Genomic DNA, 15,344 nt, shown 5'->3' with positions numbered 1-15,344 from the left:
TATTAATCGTAACTAATATTTTCCCTTACTAAGTTCCAGTGCGGTTTCGAGAATCCCAATCACAAACGATATTTGTCAGTAATAACACAGCATTTAACATACATACACCCTCTCTATCACACACACACACACACACACACACACACACACATTCTCTCTCTCTCTCGCGCGCGCTCTCTCTCTCTCTCACACACACATATACACTTTTTACTCACTCACATATTCTTTCTCTCACATACACACACACTCTCTCACGCGCGCACACACACACTCTCTCTCACACATACACTTTTTCTCACACATACATTACACTTTCTCTCTCTCTCTCTTTCACACACACACACACACATCCCCCCTTTCTCTCTCTTTTTCACACGAACTCTCCTTCGCAAACACGTGCACACACTCACACACACATACACACACTTTCTATTACTCTCCTCATCTCTCTCTCTCTCTCTCTCTCTCTCTCTCTCTCTCTCTCTCTCTCTCTCTCTCTCTCTCTTAACGCAGAATAGAAATAGGATTATATGTAAAAATTCCCCTGTGGGCGTTGAGATGATTGCTAAAAGTCAGAGATCAACTTGAATCAAATATAAATTGAATGCTCATTTCACGAGGGATCAAACATACGAATCATTTCAAATTGAGCTGCATTTTAACGTGTTTCAACGTGTTCAACGTCTTTCAACATGTTTCGATGTGTTTCGACGTGGTTCAACGCGGTTCAACGTCAGGGCAATATTAAATAACTGCTGTACATGTAACTGGGAAATAGACGTCCTGTGGATAGTTGGAAACCAATAAGGGATAAAAAATATCAATCATTTAAACTTGAGCCGTTTTAACGTGGGTCAGCGTGGTTTAGCGTGGTTCAACGCACTTAACGCCAGGGTAATATTAACTAGCTGTTGTATATGTAACTGGGAAAGGGACTATCTTAGGCACCGCCAAAACTGGGGGGGGGCAGGTCAGTACTTTTTGACGGACCGTCTTTTTAAAAATCTACCAAAAATCAGGTAATTATCCGATCAATACGAAATTTTCAGCGATTATTAGGAGAAGAATGAACTTTATAACAGTGTACTTATTTTTCATAAACGATATTTATATATATTTTTTTTTTGCTTACAAAACCCCCCCTTGTTTTGAAGTGGGAACAAATATGCTTAAAATAATCATCTGAAACTGAACAAAACATATTGTGTTGTTGTAAGGGACAGAATTATAGATTAAAAAAAATTGTTTGCATACCTTATTTTGACGTCTGAATATCAGAACTTGGATTGTGTTTAATTATACCGCTTTTGAGTTTTGAAGTGTGAAATTCGGTGAATATGTTGAGTAAAATAATTAATTTAAGTTAAGCAAAACAAAAAAAAATTTTTTTTAATATTTATACGAAAAAATCCATTTTAAAATTTTTGATAAATAAATTAACAATTTTTTTTTTAGCGAGCCGAATAATGCATGACCATTATTAAACAGGGCATGCTTTGAATAATCGATACAAAAAAAAAAATTCGATAAATGTTGTGCCCTTTGTGTTAAAAATAGCATCATCTTTTTCGATCCCGTTTGAAAACGTTTGCCGCCTTTCGACTACGGTGGACCAAACGCGCTGAAATAAATTTTTTTTTCTGCTTTAAATTGCCCCCCCCCCATTTTGGGGAGCCTGGCCACCACACACATACACATTAAAAACCAAACTCATACAAATGGTCACCCATCTGGTACTGGCCAGCCTAAGCTTAATAATACATTGAAATTTTCGTCACTGAAAAATAAGTTTTTTTGGCCTGTTTGGTCTTCCATAGTTTTCTTTTTATAAAACGCAAACGTAAACAGAGTCGATCTCGACTCTGCATCGAAGCGAAATATCTGGTTACCTATATGAATAAGTGGAATTATTTGAAATTCAGGTACTTATATTATAATATTTTTGCATATTCTCTTAGAAAATCATCCTAAATCTTAGTTAGACAATAAATAAATAAATTATTTCAAAAACCTTTTTTTTTTTTTAAATATTTAAGTACGTTTTTTGTGCAAGACAAAAAATGTCAATTGTTAACTTTTTGGGGAAATTTAACATTTAAAATTTAATTAAAAATAGTAGAAAAAGTTTTAAATTATTCTGTTTTCTATATGATAAAATTCAGGGTTTTATCTTTCTGGAAAAAAAAAAGTTACTCAGAAATAATGGATTTTAATAAATGTAATTTAGTTTTAAAAAACAACAACAACTTTATTTTGCGGCCATTTTTGGCGGTGCCTAGACTATCTATATATAGTTGGAAACCAATAAGGGGTAAAAATATGAATTATTTGAGCCGTGTTTTAACGTATTCCAGCATCGTTCAACCTCTTTCATTCGCTGGTCATTTGGATTCACTTTATTTGTAACTTCCAAAAGCAAGAAAGTTTTCGCAGCAGCGTGTGAACTCAAAATATTTTCCGACCAATAAAATTGTTTCAAACTACAAAATCAACAATCCTGTGTGAAATTATGCAAGCCTATAAGGTAAGGATTGTGTCGTATCAGGTTGACAAACCGGTTCTCCCAAGTTCACTGAAGTAAGGTAATGATGAGCCTGGCCAGATAGTCATTTGGGAACGCTATGCGCTGTATAATGATCAATCCTTTGTGAAATTTAACCAACCTACAAAATAGTAGCTGAGTGAACAGAAATTCAGAGCTCTTCTGGAGGACACCCAGGATGTGACGCGTCTCGACTCTCCACGTCAACAACGCCCTTTCTGGGACTGGAATGCTCTTTACCGAAATTTCTTTAAGATTGATGTTATTTTTCCAGTAAAATCAGTCACCCAGAAGGTTAACTCACACACACACACACGCGCACACACACACACACACACACACACGCGCATAACACATCCACATACATACACACAGATACGCACACATATACACATTCACTCATACATAAACACATGCACAAACACATACACACACATACACAAACATATACAAACATTCACACACATACTCATACGCACACATGCACACACATGCACACACATGCACACACGCATACAAATACACAGATAACGGAACGGAACGAATTGTTTTATCTTCTTTTCATCCAAGAATTTTAGAACTTATCAACAAACTTTGATCTTTAAAAGTATATTTTAGATATTTGTAAAATTATTGATATATAAATATGCCTTGTTCGTTAATTCATGTGTTCTTGCTTTCATTTACAAAATCCTGCTTTTAAGTTAGCACTTGCTAACTCGTGACCCATTTATAACATCTTTTTTATTTGCCAATTTATGTCACCTATACAAAATATGACTTGTTCAATGAAATCAGCGTTTTTTCAGGCGACACTTGCAATGTGTCCACACTCTCAGCATCAACAATGTCCATCCATGAAATATCGACTGGAGCGCCCCACGCTGGAATCCCTTTAAGCTTACTGTTATCTCTCCAGCGATAATGCATACCACTCAGAAGGTAAACACAGACAGACGCACACGCACACATACAGACACACGCACACACACGCACACACACCCGCGCGCACGCACACACACACACACACACACACAGACACACACACAGACACACACACACACACACACACACACACACACAAACTTTCTGGCGCGTTTGTCTATTTCTTATTCAAGAACTTTAAAACTTTAAAAACTTTGGTCTTTCAAAGTGTCACACCACGTGTGACCCCGACAGATCGCCGACCCCTAACGTCGTCTGTTGTGGATTTTTTTGTTTAACTATTCTTCTTATGGCCGGATTATCATTTTCTTGGTGGAAACTGCCGATGAGAACGCACATGGGGGCACAAAGTAAAAGAATAGAGTAAAGCAAACGGAAAAAACACAGAACCAATGTTTTACATATATTTGACGGGTGTGCTTCGGAGTGTGTGTGTGTGTATTTATGTGTGTGTGTGTTTGTGTGTGTGTGCTTGTGTGTGTGTGTTTGTGTGTGTGTGTTTGTGTGTGTGTGTGTGTTTGTGTGTGTGTGTGTGTGTGTGTTTATGTGTGTGTGTGTTTGTGCGTGTGTGTGTGTTTGTGTATGTGTGTGTGTTTGTGCGCGTGTGTGTGTGTTTGTGTGTGTGTGTGTGTTTGTGTTTGTGTGTGTGTGTGTTTGTGTGTGCGTGTGTGTGTGTGTTTGTGTTTGTGCTTGTGTGTGTTTGTGTGTTTGTGTGTTTGTGTGTGTGTTTGTGTGTGTGTTTGTGTTTGTTTGTGTGTGTGTGTCTGTGTGTGTGTGTGTGTGTGTGTGTGTGTGTGTGTGTGTGTGTGTGTGTGTGTGTGTGTATGTCTTCTCCCCGTTCTATCGATGTTACGTTCATCAGCAGGAATTCGTCAACTCTAAAAACTGTCAAACCCTTGTCGCTATCAACTCCCATCCGCCGCAAACGGCATCTAATTGTCAACTTTTTCTCTACTTCGGTATCTGAAGTTCCCCCACTCCGGCTACTGGAAGCTGCCTTTCCTGTGTTATCTGTTCTGTAGATTTCTATTGTCATTGTCAAATCTAAAAATACCTACAGATTCATTGTTTGTTATTTCCCATCTCTTTGTTTATTGTAAGACTCTTCCTATTGCCACTCCCCTCTCAGCACTTAGTAACTCAGGTCCATTTTATAGTATCACAAAATTATATTTCACATTTTTGTTAAATTGCTGATATATAAATATGCCATGTTGGCAACCTTCATGTTGTCTCTCATTTAAGTATCTGATTCTAAAAATTGGAATATATAATACATATGGATGTTGGCAACATTCATGTTGACTCTCATTTAAGTATCTGATTCTAAAAATTGGAATATATAATACATGTGGATGTTGGCAACCTTCATGTTGTCTCTCATTTAAGTATCTGATTCTAAAAATGTTTTCTCATTTTCATGCAAAAATCCCGTTGTTTAATTAGCTCTTGCTAACTGGTAACACATTCATAATATTTATGCTTTTTATCTGTTTCTTTCGCCAATTTTAACTACATGTTTATTGTTAGCGCTGTTCTTGGCACAGCATAATAACGTTTGACGCACCGGTCCCCCATCAGATCACCAAAGTTAAGCAACAATGAGCCTGGCCAGTACCAGATGGGTGACCATTTGACACTTCCGAGTGTTCTATGTGCTTTCCACTTATCTCGGCATTATTTTTAAGCCGTCCTCGACTTCTTGCCACTGGACCCAAACCGTGCTGATTCAGGAGAGGCATGGTTGGTTCTTGCGCAACCCTTGCCACACAATTATATGTTCAGCTGCCCTTACAATGGGTATCCTTTCTCTTTCTAGACTGGACGGAGGCATCATCATCTCTTGGCACTTTCAAACACGTTACTATTGCCGAAATACACTATCTGAAACCAGTGGCGGTATTACAAAATATTTTTTTTTTTTTTGTTTTTTGTTTTTTTTTAAACTAACGGTAAAAATAAAATTAATAGATCAATCCCTGCAATTGCCTTTTCATATTTACTAGCGATGGGTACCCGGCGTTGCCCGGGTGTTTGTATGTGTGTGTGGAAACTCCGGCGGGGGGTTAAAAAAAAGTAAGTATGAGGATCGAACCCGAACCCTTGAGGCAAAGTTGTAAATTGAAGTGTGAACAAAAAAAAAAAAAAAACGTGCGACGTTAACTATTGCCCCACCGCGACATGCTAACAGAAACACGTTTGAATTTATTTAATCAGTTGGATTTAGCAGGTGCCCGTTTTAATGAGGTCAAGTTTCACTGCGGGATTTCATTTACTGCTGAACGCTTTTTTTTTTTTTTTTTTTTTTTTTTTTTTTTTTTTCCCAAGATCTTATAGGAAAAAGACTAACCCACATGCGGCGAGCGACAAATGTTGAATATTTATCTTCCCGAAATCGAGCAAATTAAATAGACAAGCGAGCTTCGTTGTTAACTGTGAGATATTACGATGTATATGTGATATAAAAAGTTTTAAAAAGTTGTGAAGCGAGCGACCGCTTCTCTGAAAGAAGCCTTTTGTAGACACACAGAAAAAGCGAACACACATACATACATTTTCGCTTTTATAGATATAGATTAAAGCATATGCACATATTACATGGGACAGTACGATAATCTGAAAGTTAAAAAATATGACAACAACTCTATAAATTTATTTATTGTGGATTATTATCCTCACCTTCATTAGTTGTTTTGCAACGTCTCGGCCAACTATTCCTCTGGCCTTCATCAGGTGGTAACCGTGACGGGATAGGAGCTCCGAATCTTCTAACCATGGTGAGACAACAACAACTATGTATGTCAGTGATTGCTGAGAATGCAGTTAGAAGATTCGGAGTTCCTATCCCATCGTGGTTACTACCTGACGAAGGCCAGAGGAATAGTTGGCCGAAACATGCCCTTCGGGGCCCGTGATGCAATGGATAGAGGCGTTGAATCTCTACGGTTCCAGGTGAGGATTGTCTGAAGATAGTGGTTTCAATCCTACCCAAAGCCGGCCAGACACTTACTTGGCCAAATCGTGGTGAGACGACAACAACTATGGATGGCAGTAATTACTGAGTATGCAGTTAGGAGATTCGGAGTTCCTATCCTGTCGTGGTTACGATCCGACGAAGGGCAGAGGAATAGTTGGTCGAAACGTGAAACAATAACTAATAAAAGTGAGTATAATAGTCCGCAATAAATAAAATTAATAAATCATCTCAATAATGAATTCCAATTAAAATATATATAACAACTCTATAGCTAAATATTTAAAGATTTTAAAAGAATCAGAATCAGTAATTGTATTGGACTCGGGAATTTAATTTTATTGTTGCCATATCTGGGGTTAGACCAGATTGAGCACCGACATGAATATTATTATGACAGTTTTCTAAGCCTTACTACTCCCTTACTTGTTCATGACAAATTGGAAGTGTTTTGATTGTGACACCATCGCTAGAAGATTGTCGTACAGGGCCATTACTTTCACTTATGGATGTTGGCAACCTTCATATTGTCTCTCATTTAAGTATCTGATTCTAAAAATTGGAATATATAACATGACGAGTGAATGTCTGGCATCCAGTAAGATGCCTCATCCCCAGCTAGAAGGAAATGATAAGAAAATTGTAAATATCTTCAACGGACCATCTGTAAAACATTGAATATCAAAAGAGGGTCACCAACCTGATAGGTCGTGAACTGTCAACTAGGCTTTAACCTCTGTCCCATCGACGAAATGTTGCATCCCTCTGCGTTTTTTACAAGTATTTTAATGATAGGTGCTCCGACGAACTACATTCCCTTATATCCCCTTGACGTAAATATCTACGACAAACCGACAAGCAGCAAAATCGCACCCCTACACAGTAGTTATCTCCAAATGTGAGAAAGCCTTCTACTCTAATAGTTTCTTCTCTAGAACTGCTAGACTTTGGAATTCCTTTCCGGGTTCCTGCCTGTCTGACTGTATTGACCTGCAGAAGTTCACGTGTAATGTAAACAAACATCTTGCTGCCCAACTCCCTACATAGTATCCCTGCAAATTATGTCCCAGATAGTAACCCTCTACATCAAAGTGGCACTTTACCTCGTTTGGAGTGAAAATGCGATTAAAAAAAAAAAATAAATAAAGGGTTCCGTTTGAAATTCCTTGCAAATTCCCGAGTTCGATATAAAGATTCCTGAGTTCTGGATAAGGCACCTGAAGAAGTCCGGTGCTTACATCGGCCGAAACGCCGTGAAAATAACACTTAAGATAAGGACAGATTTAGTTGCTAAATTTAAAACAGAGGCGGAATGGGATCGGCTCTTTATTGCGTGTTCTTTCTTTCAACTAATCCAGACGACATAATCGAATCCAAGCTTAATTGCCCCCCACCCCTGTTTTCTTTTCTTTTTTCCCCCCATTCATGGAACACTTCTTCTGTTCAGTTCTCTCTATTCCTTAAAACCTCTCTCCATCTTCTCTCGTGTTTTCTCTTTCTCTTTACTCATTATCAAACAAACCACCGGACAAACGATGGCAGGTTGGTTGCTATTAACGGACGCAGACGCGATGTTTATCACGACCAAACGCACGTGCGCACCAGCCACGAACGGAGGTCCGTTCTGCGCATCTTCAATGGGCGACACGATCATTTTTGTTGACAGATTAGAACCGGTATCAATGATGGCCGAATTCAATTGACAAACCTTGCGATGAAGAGAAAAGATGTTTTATTGTGTAAGTCGCCCATGTTTTCTTGCATCACGAAAAGATTGCCATGACGTTACAACATATTGTGCTTTCTGCGGGCTTGGTTTGCCCAAATGAATTGCGTAAAACAAATCCGCGAATGAAAGCGGAGCTCAGTCAATCCTGAACAGACACTGTCGTCGCTGGTCACGCTTTTATTTATTTATTTTTCTTTCCGGGCGGATAAGATCTTTATCTACTTCGAACCAACACGTTGGACAGTCCCAACTATTCCACAGCATGCGTCTGGACATTGAATAATATTCAAGGTAAGAACGCAAAAACACAATTGTATTATTTGGATCTGGTTCTCAACCCAATTAAAAAAAAACACAACAAAAATACAGAGAATTCTTTATGGTGTACGCCGCACCTGTCATATTCCAAAAATCACGTAAATTGATCAAGTAGTGTTAAGAAGATCAAATTTTATGAGTAAGCAAAAAGGGACTGTTTTTTCGTCGCCATCTTGAAAACATCAAAGGCAGACAAGTCCACAATAATTCAAACAAGATATCAGCCTTGTAATGCAACCGATTTCACAGTGATTGCTTTATATCGTTTAAAAATGATTTCTTTATAAAAATGAAACTGCTTGATCAACTTACGTGATTTTTTGGAATATGACATTTCGTTATGTGACGAGTACGTACATCATTCAGATTTTTCTGTAGTTTGGTTTTTAGTCTTTTGTCAATGAGGTTGAATTCTAAATAGGAACCTTGGATTTTTTTTACAACGTTTCGACGGATGTAATGCAACGGACAAAGTTCTGATTAATGTTTAGTTTAATGTATATATATATATATATATATATATATATATATATATATATATATATATATATATATATACTAGCATATCAGCCCGGCCTTGGCCGGGTGTTTGGAGGTGTATATTTAGCAACAGCAACAACAACAACAACAACAACAAAAAAGTGATAGTAGGAAGGTAGGCTCGAACCCGTACTGCGGAGGAGGAAAAGAATGGGGGGAAAAACCTGACGTCTTTGCGGTTACGACCACCGCCAAATCTGAAGTGCCTTACGTATAAATTAAGGCTAGACAATCAAAAGCAGAGGATGACTTTAAAATATATCGGCGTAAAAAGCGACCCCCCCCCCGGTAAAAAAGTGCCTAGTTGAAGGTGAAGATATTAATGTTTTTAGCCAATTTTTGTAAAAATCCGTCGCCTCTGTCGAAAGTTTTAGGCAGACATGCAAACATACATACATACATGCATTTATATATTGGTAACTAAAAACTTTCGACCCAAACCGATGAAAAAGCTTGCCCTATCTCTGAATACCCTTTATGTAAAATTTCAAATGTTTAGACGAGAAATTGTCTGAGTAATTTGGTAGAGACCGCAGAGGTCAATTTTTTTAAAACTTTGACCCCTATTATGACCCCTTAAAATTTATTATTTGGGGCTGAAATAAAATTATTAAGTTAGATCCATGTCCAAGGAACCTATATCTAAAATTTTAAGACTTTAGACTCCAAATTGTCGGAGGAGTTTGGTAGAGTTCTCAAAAGTCAAATCGTTGAACTTTGACCCCTTAACAGCGAAATTTCTGGCCAAAAACGGATCACAGAGATTTCCCCTAATCTCAGTACCCTGTATATCAAATTCCGAGTCTGTAGACTGAAAATTGACAGAGTTATTGCGTAGGGAAATGTACACGGACACACAGACAGACAGAAAGACATATAAAGAAATGTACACACACAGACACGTTCACTTTCATAGATATAATAGAAGATAGATATTAAACAAAAATATATACGTATACATAAATATATATGGAAATAATTTTGCGTATACTTTAAACTTTTTACGCAAATATTATGCAAGTATAAATCGTAGATTATCTGCATGGATATAATTACACGTAATCTATATCTATAAAAGTGAACGTGTATGTGTGTGTGTCTCTGTGAGTGTCTGTCTGTGTACATTTTCCCTACGCAATAACTCGAAATTTGATATACAGGGCACTGAGATTTGGAAAAATCTATGTGATCGGTTTTCAGCCAGAAATTTGGCTGTTAAGGGGTAAAAGTTCAACGATTTGACCTTTGAGAACTCTACAAAACTCCTCCGCCAATTTTGGGTCTAAACACTTGAAATTTTAGATATAGGTTCCTTGGACATGGATCTAACTTAATAACTTAATTTGAGCCAAAACAATAAATGTTAAGGGATCATAATAGGGGTAAAATTTGAAAAAAAAAATTGACCGTTTTGTTTTTTGTTTTTTATTTTTTACTTTTTGCTCAGCATACACCTCCAAACACCCGGGCAACGCCGGGCACCCATGCTAGTAGTTAACTAAAGATGATCATTCCATAAGGAAACCGAATATATATAAATGGATACAGCAAGTTAAATAAAATAAAACAAATAAGACTTTGTTCTTACGTCACGCCAACACAACAGCTGGTTCCCTGCATTGCTATAGCCTTCTTATATATATATATATATATATATATATATATATATATATATATATATATATATATATATATATACTAGCATTTCAGCCCGGCGTTGCCCGGGTGTTTGGAGGTGTATGCTGAGCAAAAAAAAAAAAAAAAAAAAGAGTAAATTTTTTTTTTAATTTGACTCCTATTATGACCCCTTAAAATTTATAGTTTCGGGCTCAAATCACTTTATTAAATTAGATCCAGGTTCAAGGAACCTATATCTAAAATTTCAAGTGTCTAGACCCAAAATTGTCGGAGGAGTTTGGTAGAGTTCTTAAAGGTCAAATCGTTGAAATTTGACCCTTTAACAGCCAAATTTCTGGCTGACACCCATCACATCGATTTTCCCAAATCTCAGTACCCGGTATTTCAAATTTCGAGTCTATAGACTAAAAATTGACAGAGTTATTGCGCAGGGAAATGTACACAGACAGACAGACAGAGAGACACGTTCACTTTTATATATATATATATATATATATATATATATATATATATATATATATATATATATATATATATATATATATATATATGTAGGTCATGAAAAGGAAGGGTTGTAAATTTGGGTTGAATTTGGGGGCATCAAAACCAAAGCAAAATATGATGAAAGTAAAAATAAAATAGATAAACCCCATAATTTATTATACCTGTTCACACTGAAACACTTATCACAATATTCTGTGGATCTATATTAAAAAACCTTGTTAAACTTTGTGACATATTTCCATTCTATGGAGGTCAGGTGAGAACGAACACCCCATAATTTTATTATACCATATTTCTTCAAACTGAAACATAATTATCAAAGTATACTTATGCAGATAGATATTAAAACTCTTTATTAAAGTTTTTGCCTATTTCCATTCTATGGAGGCCATGCGCGAACGCAGACCCCACAATTTTATCATACCATCCCTATTTAAGTTAAAACATACTTACTAAAGTATTCTTGTGTACATCTATATCAGAAACATTTGTAAACGTTTTTTTTTAAATTTTTTATTTCCATACTTTGTGGACCAGGCGCGAACACAGACCCCACAATTTTAATGAACCACCGTTCTGCCAGATCAAACATACCCATTCCTGTGTCTCGATACATCTTCTATCATTATATGTAATCAGTTTTTAAAAATAGTCGACCATATAGGAGCCTATTCGTTACCAGGCAGAGACACACACAGACAGACAGACAGACAGACACACACACACACACACACACACACACATTCAGCTTTATATTATATATATTACTAGCAAGAAAGGTGCCAGCTTTGTCCGGGCGTAAAATACGCTAAAATATGATATTTAATTCGTCCAGATTTCGTATATATTATTATAGAGTCGTGATTTCAAAAGTAAAAAAAAATATATTTGGGTACCATCAGCTAGAATCGAAACCGAAAGCAAAACTGTAGCATTGAAAGTTTGTGATGTTACCACTGTACCGACGTGACACGCATATGAACTGATTAAAAATTAAATATTAAAAATTAATTAAGACGAATGTACAAAATGTGCAACATTGTTTTTAAATTTTTACCTATTTTAACAATTCGGCTTCCCTTTTTTGGCCCCTTAAAAACTATTTCAACCGGCTAAAGACCCATAAAAGAACGGGTTCCTCTGCGACTTTTAGTTTCGGAAGAGATAGAGTTTGAAAATATGGAGTCAGGCAGAGAGACATATAGCCATTCATTTATTAGATTATTGAAAGTATTTTCCAGCATAATGGAAAGTGAAAAAAAAAAAGAAAAACCGAAAATTGTTTATTAACGTTTCATCTTTGTTTTGAAGACTTCCTCAAGGTAACTGATTTGATTTATATCTATAAATTAACTAAAAGTTTGAAATATTTTCAGATTACAGCTTGCATGATACTGTAAAATTAAAGTCAATATAAATATTAGTAAAAATACTGATAAAAATATCTCAATCAGATTTAAAAAAAAAAGCTAAATATTCGAGATAGGGCAATAATATAAATGAAACATTTAGAGTTATATTCGGTAATTTTTTTTTTTTTAATTACAAGAAAAAATTTAAAAGTTTTTTTCCTTAATCTATGGATTTTCAACAAATGGCTCATCTCATCAGAAGAAATGTTTTTAACAAAATAAATTTTATAAGTCGTCATAAATTTTGCCATTTAGCACATACATTGAAAAACTAAAAAGCTTGGATGAAAGCCTAAACGAAGCAAAGATAAAAAAAAAAAGGAAGATATTCCATGGTGTAGATGAGTCTACGCAGATCGATCAACGTTTTAATATTTTTCAGGTCTCATTAATGTCAAGTGGCTTTTGCATTCCAAAAAAAAAAAAAAAAAAAAATGGAATCAAATTTTTCACAGAAATCCCTAAAAACCGGAAGAATCGACCTTTTTCATCACTTTAGATTCCATCCCTCTCCGTCGGTCGATTAGATGTCTGGGTTATTTGCGTACTTTTACGGTCACCCTGATTCGTTCACCCCCCGCCCCTCTAGCGCTTAGGTCTTTTTGTTTAACTACCGAAAGAATAGTTTATTGATCTTAGTCACTAAGCAGATCGCAAATAAGCAAGTAGAAAATAAAAAGAAGCCAAAAGTGTATGGCGACATGAAATGCCGCCAACACTAATCTTATTTCCTATAATAATTACAAGAAACCTTCGCAACCACTGATTGCCATGGCTAACGATACACTATCTGAAATAGTTTTTTCAAACTCCTAGGTATAACATTCACAAACAACATACATAGGAACAAATTCATTGAGGCAATAGCCAAAGTTGTTGTGAGGAAGGTGGGCCCTCTCCATTTCTCTGAAGTTGAGCAATATTCAATCTTGTCAATACTAAATGAGTGACCATTTGCTATAATACCAAGTGTTGTATGTACTCAGAAATCCAGCGAGAGGTTGGCGCTGCCAGGCTATTCTTGCTTAAGCCGTATGAAATAATATAATAAATGGTAACGTTCAATGCTGCCAAGACTAAGCTTGTTTCCTTAATAATTACAAGAAACCTTCTCAACCACGGATTGCCATGGCTAACGATACAATACCTGAAAGTACTTCTCTCAAGCTGCTAGGCTTAATATTCACAAACAACATGAATTGCTAACATTATTGAAGTTGTTTGTTTTTTTTTAATAATTCAATAATATTCAGGCAATTTCGACTGCATAATTTGGAAGCTACCATTGTAACTTATTAGAATTGATAAAAAAAATTAGTTTAAACCATTGATTTTTTTTAAATCTGAAAACTCCATTTACTGACCACAAAATCTCGTCCCAATTCTGTAGAAGCGCTGAAAACACTTTGTAAATCGTGGCAAGCTGGTCCAATGGTTATCGTTCTCGACGCACTATCTTTAGGTTTTGGTTTCGATCTCAGCTCGAGAAATTTTTTTTCCTTACAAGAAGTGAATTGTTTAGAACAAACATAATACTCGCACGCACATGCTTCAGTTTCTTTCCTGTTTGTTTGTTTTTTTTTTTACTTCATTTTTTATATAGGAAATCAACGTTACGTTTAATACCTGCTATAATACTTCAACATTACGTTTTATGCCTATTATAATAATTAAGAATTCTGTATTAATCTATATATCTATAAAAGTGAACGTGTGTGTGTGTGTGTGTGTGTCTTTGTGCCTGTTTGTGTCTGTTTGTGTCTGTGTACATTTCCCTACGCAATAACTCTGTCAATTTTCGGTCTACAGACTCGAAATTTGATATACAGGGTACTGAGATTTGGGAAAATCGATGTCATCGGTTTTCGGCCAGAAATTTGGCTGTTAAAGGGTCAAAGTTCAACGATTTGATCTTTGAGAACTCTACCAAACTCCTCCGACAATTTGGGGTCTAAAGACTTAAAATTTTAGATATAGGTTCGTTAGACATGGATCTAACTTAATAACTTGATTTGAGCCCAAAACAATAAATGTTAAGGGGTCATAATAGGGGTCAAAGTTAAAAAAATTGATCGCTTTTTTTTTTTTGCTCAACATACACCTCCAAGCACCCGGGCAACGCCGGGCTGAAATGCTAGTTAAAATATAAAATTTATGCGGGTGGCACGCTCATATTCTATACAAGTGAGAATGTGTGTATGAGGACATTTCAATTTTCGTTCTGTAAGACAAAAGTTATGATGAATTTAGTGGTGTTCAAAATCGTAAAAATATATAAGGAGATGAGCGACGTTTTTTATGACTGGTTTCCATAGCAACAACGTCGCTTCAGCGGCTACTGTTGCTACTAATTCACTAACAGAAATCATGAAAGGGAGATAATTGGGGGGATTTTATTGAAAGCAGATGAGTGCTGTACATTGTTATTACATACGTGTTTATGGGGCAAAAATAAGACTGGAATTAAAGAAAGAACAAGTGAATTTATTGGAAGCCTGGAAAATCATGGATTACGATAGAAAAATGCGAGCATGAAAAGTAATATGGTTAAGCTTAAACTTGGAAAAGTAACGGACTAGTTGTTAAAACTGGAGAAGGAAAGGACAAGATATTCAAGTAAAAAAAAAATAATAAATTCATAACTTAAAATTATTGCAGCATTAAGAATTTTTAAAAAATTTAATTAATAACATTATATAATCAATTCTTAATGCTGCAATATTTTAAGTTATGAATTTATTA

General features: G+C 35.9%; 1 protein-coding gene across 1 annotated transcript in view; it reads left to right on the top strand.

Annotated features, from left to right (window-relative positions):
• Positions 1-8,034: 8,034 nt before the first annotated feature.
• The window catches only part of LOC145259753 (serine/threonine-protein phosphatase with EF-hands pef-1-like), a 101,431-nt gene continuing 94,121 nt past the window's right edge, over positions 8,035-15,344 (top strand). Inside the window, exon 1 of the mRNA XM_080117466.1 lies at positions 8,035-8,481. The gene's annotated coding sequence lies outside the window, so the exon portion shown is untranslated. The remainder of the gene's footprint in view (positions 8,482-15,344) is intronic.

This window comes from Euprymna scolopes, chromosome 35 (genome assembly GCF_053919585.1).
Source record: "Euprymna scolopes isolate OS-2025 chromosome 35, ASM5391958v1, whole genome shotgun sequence".
Taxonomy (NCBI): Eukaryota; Metazoa; Mollusca; class Cephalopoda; order Sepiida; family Sepiolidae; genus Euprymna; species Euprymna scolopes.
This window is presented reverse-complemented; position numbering and strand designations above follow the sequence as displayed.